Source organism: Thamnophis sirtalis, unplaced genomic scaffold (genome assembly GCF_051295495.1).
Source record: "Thamnophis sirtalis isolate CommonGarterSnake01/CBP01778 unplaced genomic scaffold, rThaSir2_p1.2 scaffold_2, whole genome shotgun sequence".
Taxonomy (NCBI): Eukaryota; Metazoa; Chordata; class Lepidosauria; order Squamata; family Natricidae; genus Thamnophis; species Thamnophis sirtalis.
The window spans coordinates 48,859,981-48,868,182 of NW_028261382.1; the positions used below are offsets into that span (position 1 = coordinate 48,859,981).

Here is an 8,202-nt window from a genome sequence, read left to right on the forward strand (position 1 = left end):
AGCCTCTGGGAGACGGGTATAATGGCTCAGTCATCTGAAAAATCAATGCCCTGCAAGGTAACTTTAAAAAAAAAAAAAAAACACAAAGCTCCCCTCGTCCGGGACTTAATTGTTGACGAGAGGGCAGACCTGGCATGTATTACTGAAACCTGGCTGGGCACAGAAGGAGGAGTCCCCCTTGTAGAGATGTGCCCAGAGGGATTTCAGGTGCTTCATCAGCCGAGAGCCCAGCGAAGGGGTGGCGGTGTGGCTATTATTATCCGGGAGTCTCTGTTACCTCGTAGGGTCCCTGCTCCGGAGCTTGCCGGGTGTGAGTCCCTGCTGATAAAGTTGGACCTCAAGGGTCAAGTGGGTTTGCTGCTAACGTACCTGCCTCCCAACTGCGTTGCAGCATCCCTCCCCTCGCTCCTCGAGTCAGTAGCCGAGCTGGCAGTTGAGTTCCCCAGGCTTATAGTTCTGGGGGACTTTAACTTGCCATCGCTCGGTGAACGCTCTGATGGGGCGCAGGAGTTCATGGCTTCCATGACAGCCATGGGCTTGACCCAGGTAATTCGGGGCCCAACTCATACAGCGGGTCACATGCTCGACCTCGTATTCCTCTCGGAGCAGTGGATTTGTGATCTTGGTCTGAGGGGTAACGACATCATACCCCTGTCGTGGTCAGACCACTGCCTACTGAGGCTTGACTTCCAGAGACCAAACCCCCACTGTAGGGAGGAGGAACCGACCAGGTGGTTCCGCCCCAGGCGACTTATGGAGCCGTCAAGGTTCCAGACGGAGCTTGGGGTTATTCCTGATACTTTCGCCCACAGTCCGGTAGAGACTCTGGTTGCTGCTTGGCGCTCGGCAGCATCGGAGACCCTCGACCGGATTGCCCCATTACGGCCCCTCCGAGGCGGCGGATCCCGGAGACCTCCTTGGTTTACCGAGGAACTCCGGGAGATGAAGCGCCGGAGGAGACGCCTGGAGCACCTATGGAGGTCCGATAAGTCCGAATCGAACCGAGCAATAGTAACCACCTGCACCAAGGAATACACCAGGGCTCTTAGGGCAGCGAAAAGATCTTATATAGCCACCTTGGTTGCGTCCGCTGAGTCCCGCCCAGCCGCCCTGTTTAGGATAACCCGCTCCCTACTGAATAGTAGGTTATATAGAGATAATAATAGAGATCACCCTTGTGATTTAAGGGAGATAAAGGTGGGTGCTTATCAACGTTACCCAAAAAGATTATGGCAACTAGAGCAGACATCTGTCGGAATCTTCTGTTGGGCTGTGAATGATCATCAGTCACAGCCATATAAATAAAAGAGGGTTTGGGGGACTAAGATTGTGGTTTATGCTTTCTCAGGAAACCTAGGTCAGAACAGTAAAGCACCATGGGATGGTATATAACTCTAAGCACTATTGCTATTATATTGGCACAAAGGCTGTGAGGGATGGACATTTTCTGATCAGTTGCTAAATTGGATGGCTACCATAATGCTGATTCTCCCTAACGGATGCATCAACTCAGTGCTTCATAAAGAAACTTGACTATTCCCCCCTTCCCAGTTTTATGTGAGCCGCCCTGAGTCCCCTCAGGGAAAAGGGCGGCCTACAAATTCTAATAAAACTACAAACTACAAACTATGAGAGAGAGGTTTTTTTGAAACTAGAAAGCCAGTTCACCCTTGTATTATTTTGCAGATCTCCAGCAAAACTCCGAAGCCAGTGCGCCAACCTTCCATTGACCTTCCTACCAATAGTGCCGCAGTGGCCAGCATAAAAAGCCTCTGGGAGACGGGTATAATGGCTCAGTCATCTGAAAAATCAATGCCCTGCAAGGTAACTTTTTTTAAAAAAAAAAAAACACAAAGCTCCCCTCGTCCGGGACTTAATTGTTGACGAGAGGGCAGACCTGGCATGTATTACTGAAACCTGGCTGGGCACAGAAGGAGGAGTCCCCCTTGTAGAGATGTGCCCAGAGGGATTTCAGGTGCTTCATCAGCTGAGAGCCCAGCGAAGGGGTGGCGGTGTGGCTATTATTATCCGGGAGTCTCTGTTACCTCGTAGGGTCCCTGCTCCGGAGCTTGCCGGGTGTGAGTCCCTGCTGATAAAGTTGGACCTCAAGGGTCAAGTGGGTTTGCTGCTAACGTACCTGCCTCCCAACTGCGTTGCAGCAGCCCTCCCCTCGCTCCTCGAGTCGGTAGCCGAGCTGGCAGTTGAGTTCCCCAGGCTTATAGTTCTGGGGGATTTTAACTTGCCATCGCTCGGTGAACGCTCTGATGGGGCGCAGGAGTTCATGGCTTCCATGACAGCCATGGGCTTGACCCAGGTAATTCGGGGCCCAACTCATACAGCGGGTCACATGCTCGACCTCGTATTCCTCTCGGAGCAGTGGATGCGTGATCTTGGTCTGAGGGGTAATGAGACCATACCCCTGTCGTGGTCAGACCACTGCCTACGGAGGCTTGACTTCCGGAGGCCAAACCCCCACCGTAGGGAGGAGGAACCGACCAGGTGGTTCCGCCCCAGGCGACTTATGGACCCCTTGAGGAACTCAAGAGAGCTGAAACAGTGTAATGCCTCAGAAGATGCTGAATTTGAACCCGACTATTATCTTGATTTGCTTCAAATGAAGGCCATTCGAGCTGTAAGTGCCTCCACCTGCATTCTGGACCCGTGTCCCTCCTGGCTGGTTGCCAACAGCAGGGAGGTGACACATGGCTGGATCCAGGCGGTCGTGACCGCCTCCCTTCGGGAGGGGCACTTCCCCGCCGCACTTAAGACGGCGGTGGTGAGACCCCTCCTGAAGAAACCATCCTTGGATCCAGCCATTTTAAACAACTACCGCCCTGTCTCCAACCTCCCCTTTATTGGGAAGGTTGTTGAGAAGGTGGTGGCCTTCCAGCTTCAAGGGGCCTTGGAGGAAGCTAGCTATCTTGACCCCTTCCAGTCCGGCTTCAGACCCGGTTACAGCACTGAAACCGCTTTGGTCGCATTGACCGATGATCTCTGGAGGGCCAGAGATGGAGGCCATGCGTCCATCCTGGTTCTCCTTGACCTCTCAGCGGCTTTCGATACCATCGACCATGGTATCCTTCTGCGACGACTGAGGGAGGTGGGGGTGGGAGGCACTGTTTTGCAGTGGTTCTCCTCCTACCTCTCGGACAGGTCGCAGTCGGTGTTGGTCGGGGGGCAGAGATCGTCCCTGAGGCCCCTAACATATGGGGTGCCGCAGGGTTCGGTCTTATCCCCCCTACTATTCAACATTTACATGAAACCGCTGGAGACATTGTGAACATAAGAAGCCTTTGGGAGCAAAAGGAGAACCCCCAAACAGATGCAAATTCTAAGGTGAGGATTGCTGCTTCCTTTGGGAGAAATGCTATGATGAAGCTTAATTTTTTCTGTATAAGTGGCCATCCATGTTAAGCCTGGTGGGGCTTTGCTGGAAAAGGGCCCAGAAGTGATGCAAAATGAAACAACACAGCAGCTTAGTTTTACTCTTCCTTAATGTAGCTTTGAAAAGATGCTTCACGTAATGCATTGTCAAATTAAAGCACCCTTGAAGGACTTCTATAGCCACCCTGTGACTATTAAAAGAAAGATTTTTTCTCCCATTATTGTGGCTGTATGCAGTTGGCTCCTCCTCAGCTCATTGAATGCAAGCTCTCCTGTTCATGGTATTAAAGGAAAATTGTTCCACTATATCAAGTGAAATATGTATTTAATTCAGTGTTTTATTTTGCCAGAAGCATAGTAGCTGCCCGAGGAAGCTCACAACCGGTCAGGAGTGTGATAGCATCTTCCTGCTTGCGCTTCCCAACAAATGACATACAGAGGCACATTGCTTCTACCTATGGAGCTAAAAACAAATGTTCACATTGACTAATCCTGGGTCACGTATTCCTGCCCAGTTCCACACAAATCAGAATTCTATGTTCTTCATTGTCATCATCTGTTTGGTTGGTATAAATGTCTTTATCCAAAAAGGGGACGGAGAGGGATTGAACGCAGGGAAGGAAAATTTGCAAGTAAACTACCTCCAAGCTAGTTGTGCAAATATATTCTTAATTTTCTGTGAAAATAGATTGGATATAAATTTTAATTCCATGTTAGTGGCCAACTGTGTCCCCCCCACTCAACCTCAGAAGGTTGTGTCTTTTTCAACCCAACACCTCAAAGGGTGGTTGTTGTGGGAAAATAGAAGAGGAGGAGTTTCAGGTATGTTTGCCGCTTGTTACTTGCAAAAATAATACAGGCAGGATACAATAAAAAAATAATAATGAAATTCTCCCTTATATGGAACATATTGCACAGTAAAGAGGATCCAGGAATTTGGAATATGGTTTTGAGGAAGAGAGTCGAGATCGAAAACCATGGATGATTTAAATAAAGAAAAACCTCCGATGCTTTGTAAAGTATTAACACAAATATTTAAGGAGTGAAGAGTGGATGGGAAACAGAAGGGGGGATAGAGGACTCACCAAAATTCCCCTTTACAATGTATATTTATGTTCTCTTTTCCATATTGCTTTTTCTAACTTTATTCTTGACCCTGTTCTCATTTTATTTATTGCCTTTATTTATTTATTTATTTATTTTGGGGGGGGGGAATGTATGCAACTGCATATCTTACATAAATAATTGTGAATGACTGCAGACTGGTACCCATCCCTGGACTGGGAATTGGGGACTCCTGATTTAAAGTGTAGGAGCATCTGGAATAACAATTCAGCAGATTTGCTTGTTAACTTTTGAGCTATTTTTCTGCAGAGGTTTGAGGTGATTTTGGTTTTTGACATAGGATAGTGATGGTGAATTTTTTTTGGCACAGAGTGCCCAAACCGGACTGTGCATGCATGCACATGCATGTGTGCGCACTGGAAACCTGAACAACAGCTGGCCAGTGTGCATGCATGCACTTGCCAGCTGGTCTTTGGCCATGCCGGAGCACCGAAAACCTGAACACCAGCTGGCTGGGCATCCATGTCTGTTTTTGGGCTGGTTTTGGGACCATTTTTGTGGCTACTTTTAGCTCAAGACAGCCCCAAAATGCCCAAAAGATGGGCTGAAAATGGTCTGGAAAATGGCCTGTTTTTTGGCCTATTTTCTGGCGCTCTGGCACCCATGAAGACCAGTTAGCCGGCATGCCAGGAATCAGATCAGCTGGCGACAGCGCACAAGTCCACAGAGAGGACTCTGCATGCCACCTCTTGCATGCATGCCATAGATTTGCCATCACAGACATAGGTTCAGGTTTTTCTGGTATCAAATAATGAACTGTTGTTTAAACTTCCAGGCCAAAGAAAAAGGAACAGAAGCACAGTGCATGAAATCAGCCCATATTTGATGGCTAATGGTCAAACTTAGTTTTTTTCAAAGCACTTCAAAAACTGTAGGGTGGAAGAATAGTAAGGATTTGGGTTTTAACCACTGAAATTGCAATTTTTCATCCTCATTTTTAGGTCAAGATTCCTGGCAAGAAATATAAGTATGTGGCAACTGGACATGGACAGTACAAAAGGGTGCCAATAGAAGATGGGGCGAGGGCAAAATAGCTGTGCTGGTACCAAACTCACAGGTAAAGGTAGGCTGATGTACTAAATAGCATTTGCAAATTCTTTTTGCACATATAAAGTCAATAATAATTGACCAAGGGCTGACCAATTAGATCGCACAGACTGGGCCTCCTCCGAATTCCATCCGCCAGTCAATGTCGACTGCCGACTACACGGAGGAGAGCCTTTTCTGTTGCAGCTCTGACCCTGTGGAATGATCTCCCCGTCGAGATCCGTACCCTCAGCACCATCCAGACCTTCCGCGCAGCCCTCAAGATCTGGCTCTCCCAGCAGGCCTGGGGATAGGTTCCCAATTTACCCGCCCGAGTGTTGATTGCTGAACGAAAGTTGTGTTTTATTATTTTTCCTTTGTTCACATTTTGTTTTGTCTTTTGATACTGCACCCCCCTCCCTTGTGATTGTAAGCCGCCCTGAGTCCCCTCAGGGAAAAGGGCGGCCTATATATCTTAATAAAATGAAAAAAATGAAAATGACTGGCTTTGCTATCAGATTTCTATAAGCAGAAGCAGAGAGTGCTCCTTTATAAAGCGATTCCTTGTCATGTTCCTCCCTTACTAAGGTAATGGACAATTCAAACAGGGACCTTTATTGGTACAGTCACATTTTAAGCCCAAAGGCATACGGAATATTTAAGGAATGATTTAGGTGGTGTATTTTAAGGGATGTATGGGGGAGGCATGCATTTACTTAGAATAACATTTCTCAACTCTCTACTAGCAATGAGAATCCATTTTTTTTCATAGAAACACTTTATTCATTCTACATATTCAATGTTTATAAAAATTGTTCTTGAGTCAGGATTTCATATGAACTGCCTTTTAAGCTGTGAAAAGAATTCTTTCTGTGTTGGTGTAATGGCAACCATCCTAGCACTTATTCATGATAAGTTCAGAAAAAACTTAAGAGCATCTTTTGCTTCCATCATATCACTGTTCCTTTTCTTACCGTATATCTGCTTCTCTCAGGAACCAAACATTTCTATTTCCTCATTGCTCAACATACCTTCCGTGTCTTTTATTATCATCTCAAAACAGGGTAGTAATGGAAACCAGCAATACCCATCCTTTCAAAGAACATTAAATGTATTTGCATGCGAGAAGTTTCACTAGAAAACCTAAGAAGAATCAGGAATTCACCCCTCTTGTAGAGGCTTATACGAATTAAAATATCTCTCTAATCTGTAAAATCCTAAGTAGTGAGGTGTTTGAGGTAGATAGAACTAGAAAGTGGGATTTTTTTTTTTTTTTTGAGGAAACAAAGACTTAGGATGATTTTGCTGTTTATTCACTACCATTTTCGTAACATTCTGTATTTTTAATGAGGTTTTGTTCTCATTTGGAAAAATTGACAGTACTTCAAATATTGGGCTTTACCAAGCTTGATAGCATCTTCTCTTAATGTCTGGAGATTTGGATTGCATAAAGAGAGGCCCCCGGAGAAATGAGAACACAATCAGGAATTGAATTTCACATGTCATAATCTGTTTTTGCTTTTCAGATTGCTTGGGTTTATAAAACAGTGAAAGTAATGACGGAACTAAAGACAATACAGCAGAAAAGGAAAGCAAGGAGAGAAAATAAGAAAAGTCAATGAATAAGTCTATCTTTTGTAACTGGTTATGTTACCAACTATTCTGTCACCCTTATTAACTTGAGGTTGGAAGTTAGGGATTTTTACATTCCTTTATAAATGGTCTTATGTTCTCACAGTTCTATGAAAAAAAAATCATGTTCATTTTGAGCCCATTGTTAGAGCAATTCTTATATGGCATTTTGCTATATAGACTACTATTTCATTCTGAACCAGTCATAAGGCATCTCATATGTTTATTAGAATTTCTCTAACGCACTGTTTTATCATAGCTCAATACAGGAGTTGTTCGTGGTTTTATGATGATGTGCATCAAATATGCCAAAATGAACAAGTAAATTTTAATAAGTACCAGTTCATAAAACTGGTTAGCTACATAATTGCCACTCATGATTAATTTCCATTTAGGAATTATCATAGCATATAACAAATAGTTTATACATTTTCATGATACAAAAGTAATTATTGTTGGTACAAACTTCAGTAAAACAAAAGTGAGAAAATGTTGCATTGTGACATGAGGCAAATCCTCAGCCTTCCTAATATCAGTTATAAATATATATGTATTGCAGTATATAAATCATGTGGTTTGTGTTGCAATACATGCTTTGTCTCCCTCCATTTTGTGAATGCCTAGGCTAAATCTGCTTGGTTGTAAATTTGTCGGACTTTGTGGACGTTTTATTCAAACTTTTATATGAGAAGTGTAATTTAATAATGTGGGTTGCTGTGTTTGTCATATGAACTTGTTCCTGTTTTTTAATTAAATGCTTATGGGTTCATCAGGCTCTTATCATTTTTCAGATTCTTGTAAATACTTTGGGACTGCATTCCTGTATGTCTGTAGGACCAGGTGATGATCCCCCAAAGTGGACTAGAACTGGTCTCTTGACTTCTAGGCCAGAACTTTTAACATATTGGTTATTTAGGACACTTATATTAAAAGCAGCATATTTCATGTGCTCAGAATTTGAAAATCATATAGCAATCCTCTATTTGAATAAAATAGTTGAAATCTACATATCGTGGGTCAGAAGAAGTAAACTGT

General features: G+C 44.4%; 1 long non-coding RNA gene across 2 annotated transcripts; it reads left to right on the forward strand.

The window, feature by feature from the left end:
• The first annotated feature begins 3,265 nt into the window (after window positions 1–3,265).
• Window positions 3,266–8,202, forward strand: LOC148048781 (uncharacterized). 2 transcript variants are annotated; one of them, XR_015695511.1, is made up of 3 exons: window positions 3,266–3,336; window positions 3,735–5,572; window positions 7,062–8,202. It is a non-coding gene; the product is annotated as an uncharacterized LOC148048781 (long non-coding RNA). The 2 variants fall into 2 exon arrangements; XR_015695512.1 differs by having other exon boundaries at window positions 3,276–3,336; window positions 5,451–5,572.